Genomic DNA, 22,704 nt, shown 5'->3' with positions numbered 1-22,704 from the left:
CTTTATTAGGATAAGCTGCACAGCATCCTCGTCTGAGTAAAACACCATACCTGAGACTCCAAGAGCAGTTCAAAAAATGGGTGCATGTGGTTTCTGTTTTTATAGGAGCTTTTGATCACATCCTAGAGTCACAAATTGAGGAGAGTAAAAAGAAATAATGGAAGTTAGTGTTGTTCCATTTGGTCCCTAAAAGATCCAGAAGGTTCTGGTCTGAGTAAGTCAAGGCCAGGAAAAACTAAAGGAAGTGATTAGAGTGAATGGTCCAAGAATCTCCCTCTTTATTATCTAGACTTTTTTTTTCCAGCTGTGTCCTACTCTTTGTGATCCCATTGGGATTTTCTTGGCAAAGATACTAGAATAGTTTACCCATTTCCTTCTCCAGCTCATTTTAGAGATGAGGAAACTGATACAAACAAGTTTAAATGATTGACCACACAGCTAACATCCAAGGCTTCCGTACTTATTAGCTATGTGTTTCTAGGCAACCTCAGTTTCCACTAAAATAGGGATACTTAAAGCACCTACCCAAAGTATGGCTGTGGAAATTAAACAATGAATATAAAGTGTTTTATAAACCTTAAAGCGCTATATCGGTATGAGCTATTATTATTACTTACCTAGCCTCCACAGCAACTCAGATAGAGTCTTGTCTTATAACATATACTCCACAATTATATGTTGAACAATTGTAATGAGACACAGAGAGGAAGAGAGGGAGGGAGGGGGAGAGAGGGAAAGAAAGAGAGAGAGAGAGAGAGAGAGAGAGAGAGAGAGAGAGAGAGAGAGAGAGAGAGAGAGAGAGAGAGAGAGAGAGAGGGAGAGAGACGGAGAGAGACAGAGAGAGACAGAGAGAGACGGAGAGAGATGGAGAGAGACAGAGAGAGACAGAGACAGAGAGAGACAGAGAGAGAAAGACAGAGAGAGAGACAGAGAGAGACAGAGAGAGACAGAGAGAGAGAGACAGAGACAGAGAGAGACAGAGAGAGACAGAGACAGAGAGAGAGACAGAGAGAGAGAGACAGAGAGAGAGACAGAGAGAGTGAGAGAGAGAGAGAGACAGAGAGACAGAGAGACAGAGAGAGAGAGAGAGAGAGAGAGAGAGAGAGAGAGAGAGAGACAGAGACAGAGAGACAGAGACAGAGACAGAGACATAGAGAGACAGAGAGACAGAGAGAGAGAGAAAGACAGAGAGAGAGAGAGAGAATGGCACTGAATCAGCATCTCATAAATCCCCATTCTAGGAAGATAGCTGCAAGTCATAGGCAATTTACAGAAATATCACTTGCACTCAAAACTCTGTGTCATCTCGGAAAGACTCATTTCAGAGGGCTGGTGAAGAAATATGGCCATGGGTTTGTCTCCTCAGGATTTACTGCTTCAGGACTCAAAATACTTGGTATCCCCAACCTTCCAAAAATAGCTCCCATTCCAACAACCATAACACTTCCCAGCATTTGCTTCCGGTCCTTTTATCCTAGAATATTATTATCCTCATTTAACAGATGAAGAAACTGAGGCACACAGAGTGAGTTAAAGAATTTCCTTGCCTATATAGCAATTACTAGTGGATCTAGCATTCTTTATAGAAATGCATATGTACACACACACCACATATATATTTCTATATTAACATTTTACAGTTCTGACTCTCAGACTCACATTTGTCTGAGTAATCATCCCTGATCCAGGCAGTGAGGTGCTGAGGAAAGGGCCCTTTATTTGGAGACAGTTAAATCCTGGCTCTGCTTCTCATTGCCAGAAAGATAGTGGGTAAAAAATGGAACTGACAACTGACATTTACATAGCATCTTAAGGTTTGCAAAGAGCTCTGTGTGTATCTTTTCATTTCAGCCTCACAAGGACTCTGGGAGGTGGGTAGTGAAGGAATTATTATCCCATTTTAACACATGAGGAAATTATGGTCTTGAAGGATTAAATGAGGACAAATCCCTTTACCTCTCTGAGCCTCAATGTCCCCTTCTTTAAAATCGGGACGATTCTGCCCTTTCTGCTTCAGGAGCCTTAATCACATCAGCTCTGCCATTGCTCCCAGAAAGGAGGTGTCAATCTACTTTCATTATGCACTGTTTAGGTGATTTTCCAAGTAAATTATACACACACTCCTAGTTACTACTCCCCTCTATGTGTTTTCTTCCTTTGTTAGAATATAAACTCCTTGAGGGCAAGGGCCATCACAGATTTTGTGCTTGCAACACAAGTGCTGAGTAGCAGATGGCCCAGTTACTAATAAATGCTTTCTTATTCATAAAAAAGAGCAACTCTCTTGTTTTAAAGGAGATGAGGAAAACTAAGTCTGTGAGAGGTAAAAGGATTTGCCTTCATTTGATCTTCCAGTGGCATAGTTTTCTCACCTATAACGGGATTATTTCAGAGAAATTTGCAAAGACATAACATGAGCTAATGCAAGGTGAAGTGAACAGAACCAGAAGAATAATTTATACAATAAAAACAACATTGTAAACATTGAACAATTTTGAAAGTCTTAAAATCTCTAATTGGGGAACCATTCTAGAGGGCTAATGAGGAAAAATTCTACCCTCTTCCCAACAGAGAGATGATTGATTCCATATGCAGAATAGTATGTAAATTTTTGAAAATGGCCTATGTGGGAATTTATTTTATTGGGCAATGCATATTTATTGCAAGTTTTTTTTTTTTCTTTTTGTTCGGGGAAAGGTGGGTGGGAAAGAATGTTACTTTAAAAAATAAAAATGGTAACCTATATCAGATTGCTTGCTGTCTTGGTAAAGGGGAAGGCAAAGGGAGGACAGAGAAAAATCTGGAACACAAAGTTTTACAAAAATGAATGTTGAAAACTATCTTTATATGTACTTGGAAAAATAAAATATTAAAAAAATAAAAATAAAAATGGGTTTATAATAAAATAAAAAAAGAAGGAATTGGACAAAACAGTCTTTCTAGATCCTTCTGATCAGGTATAAAACCTATTTGTAGAAGTTCCCAGTTCTGTTTAGATTTTTTCCACTGTATTTTTGATGTTCATATTCTTTCCCATAGATATAGTACATATATAGGATGATTTTTGAACACACACACATATATACATATATGTCTGTTTAAAAATCATTCTTTTATGGAAACAAAAATTGATGAATCGAGCATTTCTACAGACAAAGGGGCTACTGTTATTCATTATTCACTTTTCTCTATTTGAGAAATATTCTGATCTTTAGGCTCAGCTGAGATGTTCCTTGTAGCAAAAGAAAGCAGAAGAGGTCCAATTACTACCATTTTATGATAGCACAGAATACTATTCAAGCACTTAAGAGGTTATTAACACCTTCCCAAGGCCTCATTGTTTAAAAGCCTGCTGTCGTTAATCATGTTAGCACCATTAAACCAGCATTAACAACAAGCCCTCGACTGGCATTCAGAAATGTCACAATCTGATAACACTAACAGTCTAAAGCATCTCAGAAAAGTCTGAGGAGAGCAGGTGAGGTTGCAGAGCCTCTTGGGTGTTGTGTTTTTTTCCTTTCTTTTTTTTTAAGTTTTTTTTTTTAATTTTATTTCTAAAGTGACAGATCTGAAATTAAAAAGCGGGGGAGAGGGGACGCCCCAGCCACCATCCGGCCTTAGATTCCTCATTCTGGGAGTAAATTCTGTTCTTTCACAACTGTCATAATATACCACACTTCCCACCCAGCCTCCACCTTCAGAACAACCACCACCTCCTTCCCAAATCGGGTAACAACTGGCTCAGGGTGACAGGGGACCAAGGAGGGAGAAAAAAATCTGCCAGGTGGTCTTTGTTTTAAACCACAGCTACCATCAGAGGAAGCATGTGTATGTCAAATTTTTGTAAATAGAATCATTTTATATAGAAGATCAGAGGTGGGGGTATTCTCTTTGATATTTTAAGGAATCGCCCCCATGTTTTCCCATCTCCATGCCTTTGCTCATATTGTCCCATATGTCATATTTCTCCTCATTTTCTGCCTGTTAAATTTCTGTCCATTCTTTCAAATTTCAACATAAATGTTAACTGCTCCAGGAAACCTTTCCTAACTATCTTTGCCTAGTACTGCCCTTCCCCCTCAGATCTCACATGATTCTTTGTTTTTCCACCTCTTCAATGCACTTATGTGATGTTGCATATTATAGTTATCTTTGCTTTGGTCTCAACCCTCTCACTACCAGAGATAAGCACTACGAGCCTCTGAGACCATGTCTTACCTAAGCTGTTTATCTCCCCCAGCACCTAGTACAAAGTAAACAAACATAATAAATGTTTTCTGGGTGGAGAGATGAATGGGAGAGTATAAACAAGTCAAGTCAAGTCAAGAAACATTTATTGTGTCTGCTACGGGCCAGCATTGAGCTGAGTTCTGAAAGTAAAAATAATGAAAGAATTGTAGATTTAGAGATGGAGGAACTCAGAGACTAGTTCAATACCCTCATTTTATATATGAGGTTCAGAGAGTGTAGGTGACATGTCCAAAGCACAGAGGCAGGAAGAGCCAGAATTCAATCCCATTTTTAAACTCCAAATCCAGAGCTCGATCCACCATGCCATGCTTTCCAGCTCATGCTGAACTTTACATACATTAAATTTCCTAACATCCATAACAACAAATAAATAAATAAAATATGTATTTTAATATAAATTTATTTATATTATTTAATATTATTTTAATATAAATAAAAAACAACCTGTGAAGCGCATAATGAAGACGTTATCCCATTTTGCAGATGATGAATATGAGGGCCAGATGTGGAAAGATCAAATTCCTTATCTGGACAATAGGAAATGAATGATGCTTAGTATGGCTTCCAATGCAAGATCTTATGTTGCCTAAAAGATTCACAGCTAATTCAGTCAGAGGCAGAGCTGGGCTAAAACTTAGGTGTCTTGGCTCTCAGGTAAGGGCTCTTTATGCTTTTGTGAAAAATACTTCCTGGTCTTTTTCATTCTAATCCAGATTGTTGTATGTCAGGTTTAAATCAGGCCATGTCTGTATTGACTCATTTACAACAACCATTTATGGAATGTCTATGAACTCAGCACAGAGCTAGGCACTATGGGGGTTTATAAATAGGAATCCCATGCTTTCAAAAAGCCCTGTCTAGAAAGACAGGATGTGTCCTTATACATGACAAAGATCCCCAGTAAAGACAAAGCCTTGCAAGGCAAGCACCCTATAAGCAGAAAGTGCTCTAGGCAATGCAAACTAGGAAATTTCTATGGAACGGGGTTGGTTGAACAACCTCCAAGGAGATCAGACTTTAATGGAAACTTGTAGGATTGGTAGGACTTGCCTAGACAGAATAAAGGCAGGAATAAACAGTAAAAAGATCCCTGGAGTGATGTGAGCTAAAATAGTGGAGAGTCTGGAGGAGTTTGGTTCAGACTTTGTCCCTGATGTGTATTGGCTGCATCCATCTGGGCCAATCATCTAACCTCTCAGTATCTCTGGGCCACACTCTTAACAATGGAAGACATAGATCTGCACTGGTAGATCGGTTTCTCCCCCAGCTCTCTCTACCAGATGAAATCATAGCCTCAGACAAAATAAAAATAATAATAATAACACCAACATGATCCAATGAATTTAGACTCAGAAAACATGGGTTCAAAATCCTGGCCCTTTCTCAGTTATATTAAGCATAAGGCAAATAGGACTTTTCCATCAAGGCCCTCAATATTGGGAGGAGCCATCCCCCTACCCACACCCTGCAGTAAGGACTAGCATCAGGTGTTATTCTAATATTATGATTATGTCTGTATCTAAACTTAACTACTCCTGTTTAGCCCCATCTTCAAGTCCCCATAAAACAATTCTCTGGTGAAAGGACTTCCTTTACATTTCTCTTTATTAGTTACTACTTGGATGATTTGGGACAAATTATTTAACTACTTCCCTCATGTTCTCTAATAATGGATAGAAAGAGGATCACGGATGTCTCCTGCTTGGTTCTTGGGCCCCCAACCCAGAAACAAAAGAGTTATTCCACTGTCCCAGGCTTCTGCTATTGTGGTGAGTGCTGAGACTGGAGGAGAGATCTTCATTTTAGCCATTCCACTGAAACTCCGGCAAATCCTGCCAGGTTTCCACCTTTCTATAGGAAAGGAAACACTAATCTATTACACCAACAAATCAATCAATCAACATTTATTTAGCATCTACTATAAACCAAGCACCGAACTCAGTCCCAGCTTCTTGAACTGTGGGGTAACTGAATGTGGAGGCAGAGAAATTAGGGTTTATTATCATTTAATGTTTGATTTGTATGCCTATTTTATATATCTATATATCTATATATCCAGGGTCACAGAAAAATTTCTCAAGTGAAAAGAGATCATGAGAGGGAAACGTTTAAGAAGCAACCAGTCTCTGGCCACTAACATGAGGGGAAAGGGTCATTTCATCAAGTTTCCAGCCTGGATCCCTGCTTTGTGGAGAATAAGTGCTCTAAGTACTTATTCCTTTGCCTGAACTGCCTGAAGCTCCTAAAGGATTCCAGCCTGAGGCCAAAATCTATGAACATTGAAAAAATCTACCTAAAACTTTTCCTTAATTATTAACACTCCCTTTTAATCATACCCTTCACATCCCAGGGATTCTGAACCCGGCAGATCATCATCATCCACAACCCATTTCCTGTCCCCCACTATCAATCTTCTATTCCCATTCTCCTTAATCTATCTCCCAATATCCCAACCAGAAATTACCGACTCCCACTGTACTCTCTGAAATGCTTGATTCATATACAACAAAATTCCTTTCATCTTAAATCTTTTCCCTTTTTCACTTTTTCCATCTTATGATTCTCACTGAGATATGGTTTTCTCCCCACTAGCACAGCCTCTCTTTCCAGCTGGCTGCACTTTCACCCCTTTCTCCTCTCCCCCCCCCCCCAGCTCACTGGTAAAGGTGGGAGAGTTAGCCACTTTGAGAGTCTCTCTCTAGCACTATCACTCAAAAACCTCTCCTTTGAGGTTTATTCAGTCCATATTAAGTACCCAATGAAAATTCTGGTTGATGCTGTCTACCAGTCTCCAGAACACTCTCCAAGGAGTTCACTGACTGGCTCAAAATCTTTCTCTCTTCCCCAAGTCCTATCTTCATGCTAGAAGACTTATATACATATTGTCACTCCCTCTAAAATTCTAATCTCCCATTTCCTCAATTTACTAGTTTATAGTAACCTCTATACTACCTCAGCTGCACAGAAAGATGGCCATAGCCTAGATCTTGCTATTTGCCCACAAATGTACCACTTCTAAGTCCATGAACTCTGAAATTCTCTTATCTGTTCATAATCTATTGGCATTCCACCTTTTCTCCTGTGTTCCAAAACTGAACCCTTTTTTTCTTTGTCTACATTATTACATCTATTCCCTAGGTCCTTCCATTCTCCTACACTATCCATATTCTCCTCCCTTCTCCACCTTGATCTCTTAGTTAAGCTACTCAGCTCTCTGCTGTCCCCTTCTCTCAGACCTTACTCCTTTACCATATTGAGGATTTCACCTTGAAAAGTCTCAGTCTTTATGTCCAAAGGGCTACCCAATTGTACCTACCCTTTGATTCACCAGTCTTTATTGGGCCTGTATCCCAAAGAGATCATAAAAAAGGGGAAAGAACCTACATGTACAAAAATGTTTGCAGCGGCCCTTTTTGTAGTGGCAAGGAACTGGAAACAGTTGGGGAATGGATGAATAAGTTATGGTATATGAATGTTATGGAATATTATTCTACATTTTATATTCCATGAGAAATGATCAGCAGGATGGTTTCAGAAAGGTTTGGGGAGACTTACATGAACTGATACAAAGTGAAGTGAGTAGAACCAAGAGAACATTGTGCACAGCAACAACAAGATTATGTCATGAACAATTCTGACAGATGTGACCTTTTTCAACAATGAGATGATTCAGGCCAGTTTCAATAGATTTGTAATAGAGAAAGTTATCTGCATCCAGAAAGAGGACTATGGGGACTGAATGTAGATCACAGCATAAGTTTTTCACTTTGTTGTTATTGTTTGCTTGCTTTTTGTTTTTTTCTCATTTTCCCCCTTTTTGATCTGATTTTTCTTGTGCAATAAGATAAATGTGGAAATATGTTTAGAAAATTTTCACATGTTTAATATATGTTGGATTATTTTCTGTCCAGGGAAGGAAGTAGAGAAAATCGAAGGAGGAAGATTTGGAACACAAGGTTTTGCAAGAAGGAATGTTGGAAACTATCTTTGCATATATTTTGAAAATAAAAAGCTATTATTTAAAAAAGAAAAGTCTTAGTCTTGGATCACTCTCATCATCTGCTCCCTTTGCTCCTATGTACATACTACTGAATAAATGTAGTAAAAATTATAAAACCATGCTGACTGTGTCCATTGCAGTCTTAGGTTATATAACTTCAACTGGGTCCTTACTATTGCAAGGCAATCCTTTTATACCTTTCTAATGAATTCACTATCATTTTTTGTGAGAAATGGATGAGAATTTTAGTTTCCACAGTTATGAAAATTAAACTGGAGAAATAAAACTTAAATTAGAAAATTGAAACCCTACAAGGATATCCAAAAATGATCAAGGTTATCTCCCTCCCCCCCAAAAAATATAAGAATGTAAGCTTCTTGGGGGAGCAGGAATTGACTTTTGTAATCACCACTGTAATCTTTCCTCTTCTAGAATGAAGGGATTTGAAGACAGGGATTAACTTTGTAATAAGGGGTGGAGATTCAGTTTAAATAGCTTCAGTAAACTCCCAATTAATAGGGAATCAGGGGAGGGACTTAAACTTCAGGATAAGAAATAAAATGCTACCTTTGGAGTTTCTAAGGTGTATCTACTTACCTAGGCATCCATTCTTGCAAGAATATAAAATAAATCTTTCTTGCATTCATCAATGATTCATTGGAGTTCTTGGTAAAATATTTTGTTTCTTACTTTTTGCATGATTCTTCTAAATCTTCATTCCTCTCCAAACTTCCTGCAATTACCCTTCCCTCCAACCTCTCAGCTGAAAACCTTGACTCATCTTTTATTGAAAAAATTGAGGCCATTTACCAAGAGTTCCCTCTTCTTCCCTCCTCCTCCTCTCACAACCTCAGATGTTTTCTGCCAGCAGTTCCTCTGTTACACCATCTCATATAAGAAACAATAAAAACATTCTCTTTGCTAAAGCTTTGCCTTTCTACATACATAGGTAAACTGTCATTTCTTCGTATCTTCTCTAAGAATTTGCCTCCCCTAACATCTCACTTTTCTTCACTCTCTCCCTATCTAAATATTGCTTCCTTATTGCTTACAAATATTCTCATGGCTTTCCCATCCTTTCATTTGATCGATTTATCTCCAATAATTATTGTCCCCTATCTTTCCTGTCTTTTGTGGCTAAACTCCTTGAGAAGACTATCCATAATGTCTTCATTTCCTTTCCTCTAACCATCTTTTAACTCTCCTTAACATGAGGTCTGAACTCATCACTCAACTGCTCTTCCAAAGTTAATAAAAATATTTTCATTACCAAATCTAATGACTTTCATTAGGTAAGTGGTCCACTAGATAGAGTACTGGCTTGAAGCCCATAATCTGCACTGCACCTTCCTCCGAATCTTTCCCATCTTCTTACACCTGTCACACCCCTACAGACTTTCAATTCGACAAAGACTGGAAACTAGTCACTCTTGACTTTGTTCAGACCATGACCTCAAGCTGCTCTTTGAAAAAAGCCCTGCTCTTAGTCAGTGCTCTTACCTGCCTGGAACGCTGAGGTGTGTGGAGTGACTCTAAGAAGGGGAAAATTACCTCTTTGCTCTTTCTCAAACCACACTGTCCATCTCCCAGCTGCTGGCATTTTCTCTACTATTTCCCTTATTTTGGAATGTTCTTCCTCTTCATCTCTGATTCCTGTCTCCCAACAAGTTTCCTGCAAGTCCCATTTCTGAAGGAAGCCTTTCCCAACCTTGCTTAATCCTAGTGCCTTCTCTCTGCTGATTATTTCTTATATGTGGCTTTTTTGTAGTTATCTGCATGTTGCCTCCCTCCTAAATTGTGAGGTGTCAGGAAGAAGCTGTCTTTTGCCTTTCTTTGTATCCTCAGCACTTAGCACGGTTCCTGACACATAGTAGCAGTTTAACAAATGTTTATTATCTGGTGATAGACTTTTTGACTTCCAGGTCCTTTATAGCCTTGATGTTAGTAAAGTCTGGTAAATATGAGCTAAGACCCAGATGCTCTCTGGAAACTACTTTAAGTTGTAGGAAACAAATAGTTTTTGATTCAGAGTATCAATATTGAGACACAATATTAGACATAAGTGGGATGGATGACAGATTTAGAGCTAGAAGGGGCATTAGAGTAAACTGATTTCATCCACGACCACCCTTACTTTACATATGGGGAAATTGAGGCAAGTTAAATAACTTGCCCAGAGTCACACATATGGTGTCTGGGGCAGCACTTGAAGCCAGATCTTCCTAACTTCAGGTCCAAAAGATCTGAGAGATCAACCATCTAAACCTATCATCTGGGGCAGATAATAAAGCTCAGAGGGAAGTGACTTGATCCCCAGGTCTGGTGACTGACTCCACATCTAGCCTTGGTTATCACCACAGCCTGGACTTTGCTCAAACCACAACCTCAGTTGCTCTTTGGAAAAAGTCCAACTCTCTCCCAGTGCTCTTACCTGTCTGGAACTCTGAGGCATGGACTAGCTCCAAGTCAGACATGTTCTCATTCCTTTTGCTCCAGACATCTCCTCTTCCACTAAACCTTGTGCCCTCCCAGTAGAAAAGAAGTAATAATGACAAAAATGTTTCTAGAGTGATTTAAGATCAACAAAGTACTTTCCTCACAGCAACCCTCTGAGGGTAAGTAGTCCAAGTTTTATTTCCATTTCACAGATGAGGAAACGGAGGTTCTCAGAACTAAATAACAATCCTATGTTAGTAAGTGTCTGAGGTAAAATTCAAACCCAGGTTCCCTGAGCTGAAATCTAACAATTACTTATTCCCTATGGTGCCCCTCAAATGATGCTCTGCAAAATTCTCGGTACTGAATGTTCTGTAGTCTTGCCCAGGGGGTGGGGGGATGGGGAGAACTGCTCAAAGACCCCATTGTCTCTGTAGATACCAACCCCAGCCAAAGTTCCTTCTCATTCCCATGAAGCCTGGGCTCTTAGACCAAACAGCCACACCAGAGTCCAGGTCAAAACCCTCAGCAGCCCCCTTCAGGCTAGACAACACTTCCCTGTGCTCCACCTCCCACCCCCCAATCCTTGTACTTGAACCTGGCATCCTTACAGTCAAAGGCACAAAGAATTTGGCTCTATTTTCCTGTGAAAAGCACAGTGAATTTGGCTTCCTTCCCCACTAATTCCCTCACACTGATACTGTGTGCATGGGTCTTTAGGCCAGGAACTTGTCTGGAGGCAGAAAGAGTTGGAGGAAAAAAGGTCCCTTCTGTCCCACAGGAAAGCACTCTAGAGAGGGGTAGAGCAACCTGCAGTATCATGGATGGTGGCAATTAGGACAAGGAGAAAGACTGTTTGACTTGTAAACTGGAGCTGGGAGAGAGCAAAGGACAGGAAAGCATTCCCTGGTCCCTGTCTGGGATGTAGCCCAGGTCAACTTGTTAGCTCTGGCTCTGTATATGTGTCATACATACATACATATGAAAAATATCTAAGTATATGCATATGTGTAAATCCCCTTCGAATCTCACTCTCCCTAATCATACTGAAGTACCAGGTAAAATACTTAGGGGAAAAATACTACACTCCTCGGTGTTCTACAGTTTATGTTGAAGATCTTAGCTTAAAAAAGTCAAGGTCTCCGGTTTCTTACAGGGCCATCTCCAGTCACCCTGATCCATAACTGGCCACTGGACCCAGATGGTTCTGGCAGTGAATGCACAGCCCTCCTTCATGTAAATACAATTCACGTGCACATCATGGTATCACTTCTCTGATGCCAGGGGTTTCTTCCAGGAGGAAGGACAAACAACAACAGCAACAGCAACAAGGGGTTATAGCATCTGATGATGTTGAACATGAGCCCCCATCTACTGGTTCAGTGAACAATAGAATTTTACTAGCTTCTGGAAAAGGGGAATTTTTGAGAAGCTAGCATAAGAATAATGGTTATAAAACATTCTCCATCAATCAGGGACACATACTCTTCTTGCATATATCCTACTACACTACTCTTAAGCTCCGATGGCTCCCTATTTTCTCTAGTATCAAATGCACTCTCCTTTGTTGGACTTTTAAAGTCCTTGGCAGCCACATACTTACTATCTGACTGTATTATCCATTGTTCTCCTATCTGAATTTTACAATTAAGCCACTCTAACCTTACTGTTCTTTACAAAAAGATCCTCGTTTCCTTTCTCTAGGTCTTTGCATTTACTATTTCTCATGGCTTTTATCTCCATCTATTAGAAACCCATGTTCCCTTCAAAACTCCATTCACCACCTTCTACATGAAGCCTTTTGATCTCTTCTCCCCAATTTTTGGTGCCTTTCCCACATATTACTTTGTGTTTATTTTGTATATCCTCATCTATGTATATATTGCCTTCCTTGATAAAAATGAAAATTCATTGAGGATGGGGCCCATTTCATTTATTCTGTATCCCTAGCACAGTGCCTGGTACACAGTAAGAACTTAATAAATGTTTCTTGATTGATTAACTGGTTGTTGCAGCCAGCCAGTTTTCCTTTTCAGTTGGGAAATCCTGTTCAAGGTGAAACCCAGGGCTCCTAGCCAAGAGGAGGTAGATTGAGGCTGGGATCCTGATTAAAATGCAGACTGTTAAATGCATTCACTTTCTTTTCCATTTTAAATCACTACCCATGTTCCAGAAGTTGTTTAGTTCACTGCCAAAGGCAAAGAGCATTTATTAAAGGAGGCATTACAAGTGTCAGGGAGTTCTTAGATCCTGAGCATTTCATAGAACTTAGGTCATAGAGCTCAGTGTGGTTTTTCACTGGCTTCAGGACCAGGCAGAAACCTAACTAGGATTTATGGCACCAAAGCCAAATTCAGTTGAGTGGCCCAGACAAGGAAGCAGGCAGAGGATGGCCTATCAGATCAGGTGCATTTGTGACCTTTTTCTTGGCCAGATTAAACATAATGGTTTTCCAAAGGGCGAAAGTCATAGGACCATCAAATGTTAGCATTAGAGAAAACCTTAGACACCATCTAATCTACCATTCTTATTTTATAAATAAGGAAACTGAGGCTTGGAAAGAAAGTCACTTGACAGTATCCTCTTGCCAGTTAGCAGCAGAACCAGGATCAGAATCCAGGTTTCAGGATTTTTCAGTCCTGTGTTTCTCCTTCCACAGCCACAAGTCACAATGAGGGCCAGGATATCCTGGAGATGATGCCTTGACATGCAAGTGAATTGGATTTAAGTGAAGGAGGGAGATCTGTGCAACATCAACAGCCTCACTCTCTCCCTCAGAGCCATCTGGGTCCAGTGGCCAGCTGGAGATGGCCCTGGATATAATGGGAGACCTTGGCCTTTTTAAACTGATATCTTAAATAGGTCTCAGTTTATCTGAATCCATACCTATTCGATGATTAAGGCTAGATCACCATTACTGTCAAACTTAAAGTATTTGATCATGGTTTTTATCATTGTTCTTCATTTTTCATCTTTGCTTTGCATATTTAGAATAAATATCTCAGATACCAAAGCATTCCACATCCACCCTGGAGCCCTGCTCCCTATCCTTTATATACAACCATATTAAAGTACTTAATTATTTCAATATTATTGAATATTTCAATATTTCAAGGGATCTATGATACCACTGATAAAGATATGCTCTCCAGTGGTACATAACTCACAAATCATCCCTGCATATATATCATCCTGTATGTTTCTTGTCCATGCCTTCTATGAAATCCTTCATCTACCACATGATCAATCAACCAGTGATCAACTAATATATGGCTACTATACACCAGGAATTATGTGAAACACTGAAGTTACAAAAACCAAAAGGAAACAGTCCTTGCCCTTGTGAGTACCTAGCATAGCAATACTCAGGCTGTCTGTTCCTACTTCCTTTTTGCTAAATGACAGGTCTACTTCCTTGTTGATAATAATAACTAGAATTTATATAATATTTTAGAGTTTATGAAACACTTTCAATGCATGATTTTATAATTTTATAATAATCCCATTTTATAATTGAGGAAAGTAAGGCAGAGGACACATAGGTAGTAAGTATGAGAGGTAGAAAAATCATTTATATTACTTCTTGTACACAAGCAATTCTTGGTAATAGGATGAAATAATAATAATACTTATGCCCATTGGGCACTAGGACCTTCCATTACTCTTTAGATCACCCCCAACTTTAGTTCCTTGGATATCATAATGTTCTGTGATTCATAGGCACTCAACATAATTATCACTATTAAGAGAAAAAAAATGGGATTTTGTCATGGGGTATTATTTGAGATCATTGAAAGAATCATGTAATTTCCTCGTGTGATTTCACTAGTATGGGGAACTCCCTTTTAGGAAATTCCTTTTATCAATGCAGGTCAGCACCTTCTCAGCAACTTGTAGTTTTAAGAATTGGCTAAAGCACAAACAGGATAAGTAATTGCCAGTATGTGGCCCCAAGGCTGCTCTCTACTAACTATATTACACTGTCTCATTTTTAGGATTGAACAGGAATAGCTCTTTGTCTATTTGCTGTTCCTCTCTCAATACCGAGACTAACTCAATGGTCTGCGCACTCAACTGTCATAATCCAGACAAAAAACAAACAACAATAACAAACAAACACCAAAACACACACACACACACACACACACACACACACACACACACACAAGAAAAAAATATTTAACCAATTTTTTTTCCTCTTCATATTGTTAGGTCAATGGACAGGCTTAATGACTTAAATACAAAAAGAAAATCTGTTCTTTCAAGAATCCCATTTTAATCTAACTAAAATGAAAGCTGCTCCAGGTCTTTTTTTCTGAGATAGTCCCAAACTGATTTAAAGGTCCTGAAAGAAGCAGTGGCCTAGGAATGAGGATGCCTGGGTTCTAATTCCAGTTCTGCCATTAAATCATCGTGTGACTTAGTTCAAGAATCTTTTCTATCCTTCAGTTTCCTTCTCTTTAAATATGTGAGTAAAATTATGTTATTCTTATAGTACTTTCTGATCCTAACATTTTATATTCTGTGTTGTAAGGGCCCTTTCAATCTTTCACTCCCTGAGTCTTGGGGTCCTTTGGAATTAGTCCATTCTTTGAATACCCAAATTGTTTAATAAACCTGGGTGTTTCTGATTTAAAATACACACACACACACACACACACACACACACACACACACACACACACACACACAAAATCCTGCCAAATCTTTTGCTTCCTTTTAATTCTCTCTACACTCTTCTATCCCAACCCACAACAGGAGCCTGGATACTACAAATATTTACAATCCTCACTCAGTTCTGAAATCACCTTCCCAAGGTGACTGATCTCTTAAGGTAAGAAATAAAAAACCAGAGACTGTCTCTGGTTAAGGCTCTCCAGGGAATAAACAGAAGGAGCCCAGGCTAGACACCTTGCAAATGAGCCCCGTCTGTTACCTATTTGTCTGCCTCTTCTCACTAGGTAGGGGGTGGGAAGTAGAAGGAAGAAGCTGAGAATGCTATTTAACTTTACTTGCTAGTATTGTAAATTATGAGAATGGAAGGAATAGAGGTCATATATAGTCCAGTCCTCTGATTTTATAGATTAGGAGACTGAGCCCTAGAAAAAGGAAATTATTTTTCTAAGTTCACACCAGCACTAAGCGAAAGGACTGGATGTCACATCCAGGTGTTTCAAATTCTGTACTATTACTTATAAACACAAGCACCTAGAGTCCCTTTACCTTTTCTTGGGTGAGGTGGGGGATGTAGAATAGGGGCATGAGGAGGGGGAATGAGGAGAAGAAGAAGGGGGAATTGGGAAGGGGAAAGGGATGAAACAGAAGTTGGAAATAGAAGAAAAAAGGAAACAAAGGTTTCATCTAGATCTTCTACATCACCCAGAGAATATTAACTGTCTATGCAATGACAACATTTAAGCTTTTGAACTTTGTTTAAAAACTGAGGTGCTTTCTTTTAAGGTGATGGGAGGAAAAAGAAGGGAAGATGAGGGGAAAGAAAAGGAAGAAAAAGAAATAGGGAAGTGGAGAATTGAAGACAGAAGGGAAGAGAGGAAATAGGGTAGATTGGATTAGAAATATCAAATAGGAGGGAAAGAAAACACTCTGAGGGGGAAGGGAGAAAAGAGTTCATTCTAAAATAAGAAGGTGGAAAGTTGATATCCCACCCCATTTCCAGTATCCCCCAACTCAAACACTAGTTTAGAGGAGATCAGAATGGGGGTTTTCCAACCACATTTCAAGTGCCTTTTGCTTTATAATCACAGATGGTTCCAAATGCATAAAATAAAATACAATACAAATAATTCTCCTCCATAGGAATTTTAGCCTGATTCAGTAGTTAATATCTATGAAGTAATTTAGAACTGGGGGAGGGGAGCGGGGGATTGCAGCAAATCCTAGTAGCATTCTATATTTTAAAGGAACTTGAAAGATCATTCATATAATTCCCCCCAAGAACCATACACCCACAGAAGAAAGGAACAGAATGTACCATTCATACAGAAAGCAGTGGGGTCTCTCTTAGGTCCAGAAGTGCAAATCTTTGGAGATGGCAACCAGTATACAGGAAGATGCAATGGAAAGGCTGCCAACTCAGATGGTAGCCCAGGTAAACTGCAACCACAAGAAGCTAAGCTTCAGCAATTCAGTTAGCTGTGCATTTGTGAATGAGAGACCCTCCTCTCCAGACCACCAGGGAAACATGTTCGGACCAGATGTTTTGAAACAAGGAAATACTGATTTTTTTAATGTGGCACTGACCACTCAAGATCTTTAACCATTTCTCTGAAGGCTCTTCCTTGAACCAAAAAGCAGTTCTGTGTAGCTGTCACTCTTCTGCTTTCCTTTATCCAGGCCTGGGGAAAGTTTTCATATATCTTATTGATCTTGACGTTCCTAAATTCTAGGGCCAAGCAAAATGAATTGCAAATAATAGATGCTTAATATTTGATTAATTAATAAATGACTTTTCAAACATTATAATAATCTCTTGACTTTATTGAGTTTTGCATTATGTCAAAGCCCTTTTCAAGTTCCATTTGATTAGAGATTCACCAAAAGGAGGCAGGACTGAGATTATTATCTCCAATTTACAGATGAGAAGACTGAAATAGTGAAGAGACTTCAGAAAATTTCCCCTTGGGTGAGATCTAGGACTTTCAGTTGGGCTGAATTAGCAAGATCTCAGTGAGAAAAATCCTTCACTATGTATTGTCTGGCATATATTCTTCTAAAAATACTTTCTCTGATTTCTGTTTTTGCTCTCTACAGACAAATGGGTTTTTGGTTAAAAAACAAAACAAAACAAAACAAAACAAAAAAACTTAGCCACAGCAACATGATATACTACTCTATACTGAAGACCCAAAACTAGATCCCTAGTTGCCTTACTTTCAAACCATTGCTCTTTCCTCTGCAACATACTGCCTCTATTTCTATCTTTTCATCAGACCATCCTCATCTGGACTTTACCCTACAATCATCAACAACAGAAATGGTACCCTGAGAAACTGAAAGTAACAGAGAATGTTTTCCGTGCCAAGGACAGGGTAACTAGACCCTTAGTACAGTCATTATTTACATGATACTTCCTAACCTTGTCATATGTCTTAATAATAAGGCCTCTCAATCAGAGACCATCTACCTGGGGGGTCTGAGGGGGGTATTTAGTAACTAAATTTGGTATTTTAATTTCTAGCACTTGCACAATGCCTTTGCATACAGTAGGTTTCTTTATCGATTGCTTGATTGGCACTGTTTCTAGGAACAAACCAGAATACGGCTTTTGTCCCTTTCTTCTTGGAAAAATACCTGGTGTAAAACAGGGGAGGTTCTGGGATTCTGGACTGGGATGCTAGTGATGGTGCTGAGAGAGAAAAAGAGAGAAAGAGAAGCAGAGACAGAGAGACAGACAGACAGACAGACAGATACACACAGAGAGACAGAGACAGACAGACAGACAGACAGATACACACAGAGAGTATGCGCAATAGCCAGAGAAGGAAATATAAGAGTTTGCAGAGTGAAGAGAAATAGGAAGTGAAAAGACTGTCTATTCAGACAGTTCAAGAAACTTTCAGTCAATCTTTTAGCCCCTCAGCTCCTTCATCATCTGTCTATGTGCCATTAAAGGCACTTATTTTTGAATGGGGAAACAGCAAAACAGAGACACAGAACCAGATAGAAAGAAGAGGGAAAAAAATACTCTGTATCAAAAGATATTGGGGCAGAAACAGAGAGAAAGAAATATATATATATATATATATATATATATATATATATATATATATATATATATATATATCTTACATAGTAATAGTTCTCTGCTTCTAAGGTTCATAGTAAACTTGAGGATGAGGAAAAGAGAAGACCAGATGAGCTGATGACCAATTAAGTACCAAAACCAAAGCAAACAATTCTCTGCTCTGCTTTTTGTATAGCTTTTTTTTTTTTTTTTTAAATAAAAGTGCACTGGGTCATTTTAGGCTAGCAATTCTTACACACTGAGGACATTCCTTGGTTGGATCTTCATAGCAATTGCCTTGGACTGGACTACCATGAAGTCTATTTTATTTCATGAACCCTTTATCAGACTTCAGACTCTGATCATCATTTAAAAAAAATAAAAGAAATGCACTCAATGGAACTTCATGTTAATCAAGTGAGAAGTGTTATTTGAGATGTTTTCCTGATTATCCCAACCAAAGAATAAAAGCTTCAATAACTTCAGGGGCTTAAGGCAGGTCTAATGTAATTAGGAGCATTCTAGGCTTAGAATATTCACTTCAAATCAGTTGCACGCTGAGGAGACACCCTTTAAAAAAATTTTTTTTAAAAGATCTGTTAATAATGACACATAGAAAGTCTGGCTACTTTGCAAATGAATTGACCCAGTTGCAAATCTGCATATTGGACTAGCCCAAGTACAGAGAAAATCTAGATTGAGACATAAATAAGCAATGAAGCAGATTTAAAGGGCACTTTCTTTGAGTCAAAAACATTAAATTTTATTTTTAAAATCCTTTGTTGAGCTCAACAACAATGAAATTCAATTTAATTCACCAAGCATTATTATTCACCAAGCATTTTTTATGATTATTGCCAGAAGCAAGTAACACTTGATAGACTCCCACCCATAACCTACCCAGCCCCCAGCCAAACTTCAGGGAATAAATACATAGCTCTTTGGGAAATGCAGGGTTGTTTTTTGTGTTTTTTTTTTAATGTTACAATTATTATGCTGATCAACTTGAATAGATAGGGCAAAAATAAATCAGCCTTGGGAAGAATGAAGGACTGACTGTGAAACTGCATGAACACAAGTGTGCACTAGAGAGAGATGTAAAGACAAAAATTAAGGTCTTTCTGCACTAAGCAGTTTATCTTCTACTGGAGGTTACACATCTAAAACTTTTTTTTGGATCCCTCTTTCAAGGTTCTAGCATTGGATCCCTAGTGGGCAGTTGACAACTTGTTCTATCATGTATTCTAGGTGATATTCTAAAGCTAAATATCCTTGTGTTATGTGTTGTGTGGTGTTCTAAAACTATATATCTGTGGATAAATCTCCATTTATTTTGCCCACCCCACCTTTTCCCTTCCCCCCCCCAGAAATCAATCAACAGCTGACATCAATTAGCTTTTACAAAAGAATATTTACTAAGGAGGTACAGCAGACAATGAAGTTCAAAAGCATTTCCTCAAGTTATCTAGCAAACATACCCACAAGTACACACAATTTCTAGAGAGAGTAGGCTCAAACTTAAAAGCATTACCAGAAATTGGTTTCCCAAAGTTACATATGTTAGATTATAGGAAGCAGAGAATATTACCCATGTTCTGTATAACTCAAGAGAAAGGGGAAATCCATACCTATTCTTAGGACCAAGACCTCATTAACTAGACTTTCATTATATACAGTTAAAACAAGATAATCCAAAAAGGAAGAGAGGCTTCCACAGGAAATAGAAAAAGTGATGCAGAAAGAAGGCAAGGATTCTAAGAGATAGATGTGGAAGGGGAAAACATCATGAGCATAAGGAAATGGAGAGAAGAGGACTCACAATCAAAACTTTCACTAGGTGGCAAAATAATGCAGTAAGGAAAAACTTCTTAGCAGTGAGCACATCTCAAGGTGGAAGATAGTGCCCCACCTTCTACCTACTGGAGGTGTTTAGGTCGGCAATATGACTTACCAGGGATGCTACAGGTGGGACTCTTATTTACATACAAAGAGGATGAAGGTCCTCTAACATCACTGAATCTGGAAATATGGTCTTCCATTTCTTGAATCAATATTTCAAAGGGGATAATTACTTAACAATATTTCTCTGATTTTGGCATTTAGTATAATTTAGGGGGAAGCAATTCTTTGTCATGTCATAGACTTCTGCTGTTGCTGAAACAACTTTCTTGCTGCCTTAACTTTCCACTCAAGCTTCTTTGATACTCTTTCAGAAGGAGGGATCATTCAGACAAAATAATGGAAGTAGTAATTGAAGTAATTAAGGCATGTTTGCTAAAATAATATGGGATTATAGATTCAGAGATGGAAGAGACCTTGGAGGTCATTTAGTCAAATGCCTTCAGAGAACTGAGACCCATAAATGAAGTGACCTGTCCCAGATCATGGATGTACACACATAAGTAGCAAATCCAAGATTCTAATCTAAGGTCTCTAATTCCAAATTTTAATTCCTTCTCTTACAGCAAGTGCTTATTATGTGCAGGAATGGATGCTAAGTCATGGGCATATATAGACAGTTATTTATACCTTGTTGAAATAGTAAAAAAAATCTAGTTTGACTGTAGTTTAGAGCACAGAGAAGGTAGTAAGGTGAAATAAGAATGGAAAGATAGGAGTTGGTACCAAAGTGGAATGAATATTGAAACCCAGGCTAAGAAATGTGAGCTTTTTTTCTTTGTTAAACAGATTTGTTGTGTATACATACATATAAACACACACATACACACACACATATATATGTATGTACATGTGCACATTTGTGTATATGTGGTTTTCTTGACAAAGATACTGGAGTGGTCTGTCATTTCTTTCTCCAATGCATTAAGGTATGACTTGCTCTGGATCACCCAGTTGGTTTTGAACTTGGGCTTTTTTGCCCAGTGCTTTATCCATTAAGCCATGTGATTTTTTTTCACTAAATAGATATATATTTTCCCCTTCCACCAAAGTTAGACAATCAATTGTTAACCAAAAAAGAAAAGTGTGTCCCTTAATTTAATAGCATGGTACTAGCATTGACCAGAGTTTGTTACTTCTTTGTGATGACTTTGCTGCTACTATCACTGTGTACATTGATCTCTTGGTTCTGCTTTCCTTATTGTACATCACTTCAAACAAATCTTCCTGTGCCTTTTCTGAAACCTTTTAGTCTTCATTCCTCAGAGATTTTGATTACACTTATAAATCACACTTACATACACACACTTATATATCACATTTGCTTATATATCACACTTTTCCTCCAACTTCTCCAATTGCTGGGCAGAGATTGAACTTTATTCAACAGATAATTGGGGACTGTTTCCATTCCAGTGCATGTCAACAATGATAATTATACTTTCTCACAAGCATGGTACACAAAGCAGAATGGGACTCCTGGATAACTGGGTTTTTTTCTGTTGATCTTTATATCCACAGGGTTTGTCAATGTATTTGTCACATAGTAGGTGTTTAAAAAATGCATATTGATTGACTAAGCACCTCCACATCTATCAACTCTTTTAATTCTTGTAACAATCCTATTAATTTGGGTAGGCAGAAATTATTATTCCACAAACAACAGCCAAGGAACCCTGGGAAGTTAAATAACTTGCTCAAAGTCCCAGAGCATAGAACTAAGTCTAGAACCTAGATTTCCTCCTCTTAAAAATGGCAATTCTGTTAATTTTACTTTGAAAACATTTTAATATTCTATGCATACCAAAAAAACTCCAACAAAATGTCCAACTATTAGTTACAGAATGCATTTTCAATTCCATTGCTATACTGTCTTTTCTTAAAAAAAAAAAAAAAAAGATAATTTCCATTTAAAAACAGCCCCCCAAAATCATTTGTATGTCAATTGAAACCATATTCTCTGTTCACATCCAACCATGTCAGCAGTCTGTTATTTTACTTTATACAAATGACAACTTTAAGTTAGATGGATAACTACTGCACATAGCATTATCCTAGGATATTTGCTTCCATCTTTCTGAACACTTCTCTGAAAATTCAGCAAAGCTGTTAAGAACTTCAGAGTTTTTTTTCTTATGATCTTCACAGCATGTTTTTACCAAGAAGGCACAAATAGACCTTTTACCTTTTGGTTTCTTTGGGTCATTTTTAGCCAACTCTATTGTGTAAATATATTGTTCACTAGGTTTTCTCTGAATCCCCTCTTTCCCCCTCTGCCTCATGGCATAGACCTGGACATAAGAAGTTTTCTTAGGATAGTTGTCTGATCTCCATTCATTTGTATATGAAAGTGAAGCTGAAATTATTGAAAAAC

The sequence above is a fragment of the Sminthopsis crassicaudata genome, chromosome 2 (assembly GCF_048593235.1).
Source record: "Sminthopsis crassicaudata isolate SCR6 chromosome 2, ASM4859323v1, whole genome shotgun sequence".
Lineage (NCBI taxonomy): Eukaryota > Metazoa > Chordata > Mammalia > Dasyuromorphia > Dasyuridae > Sminthopsis > Sminthopsis crassicaudata.
The sequence above is the reverse complement of the archived record's forward strand: the minus strand, read 5'-3'. Positions refer to the sequence as shown.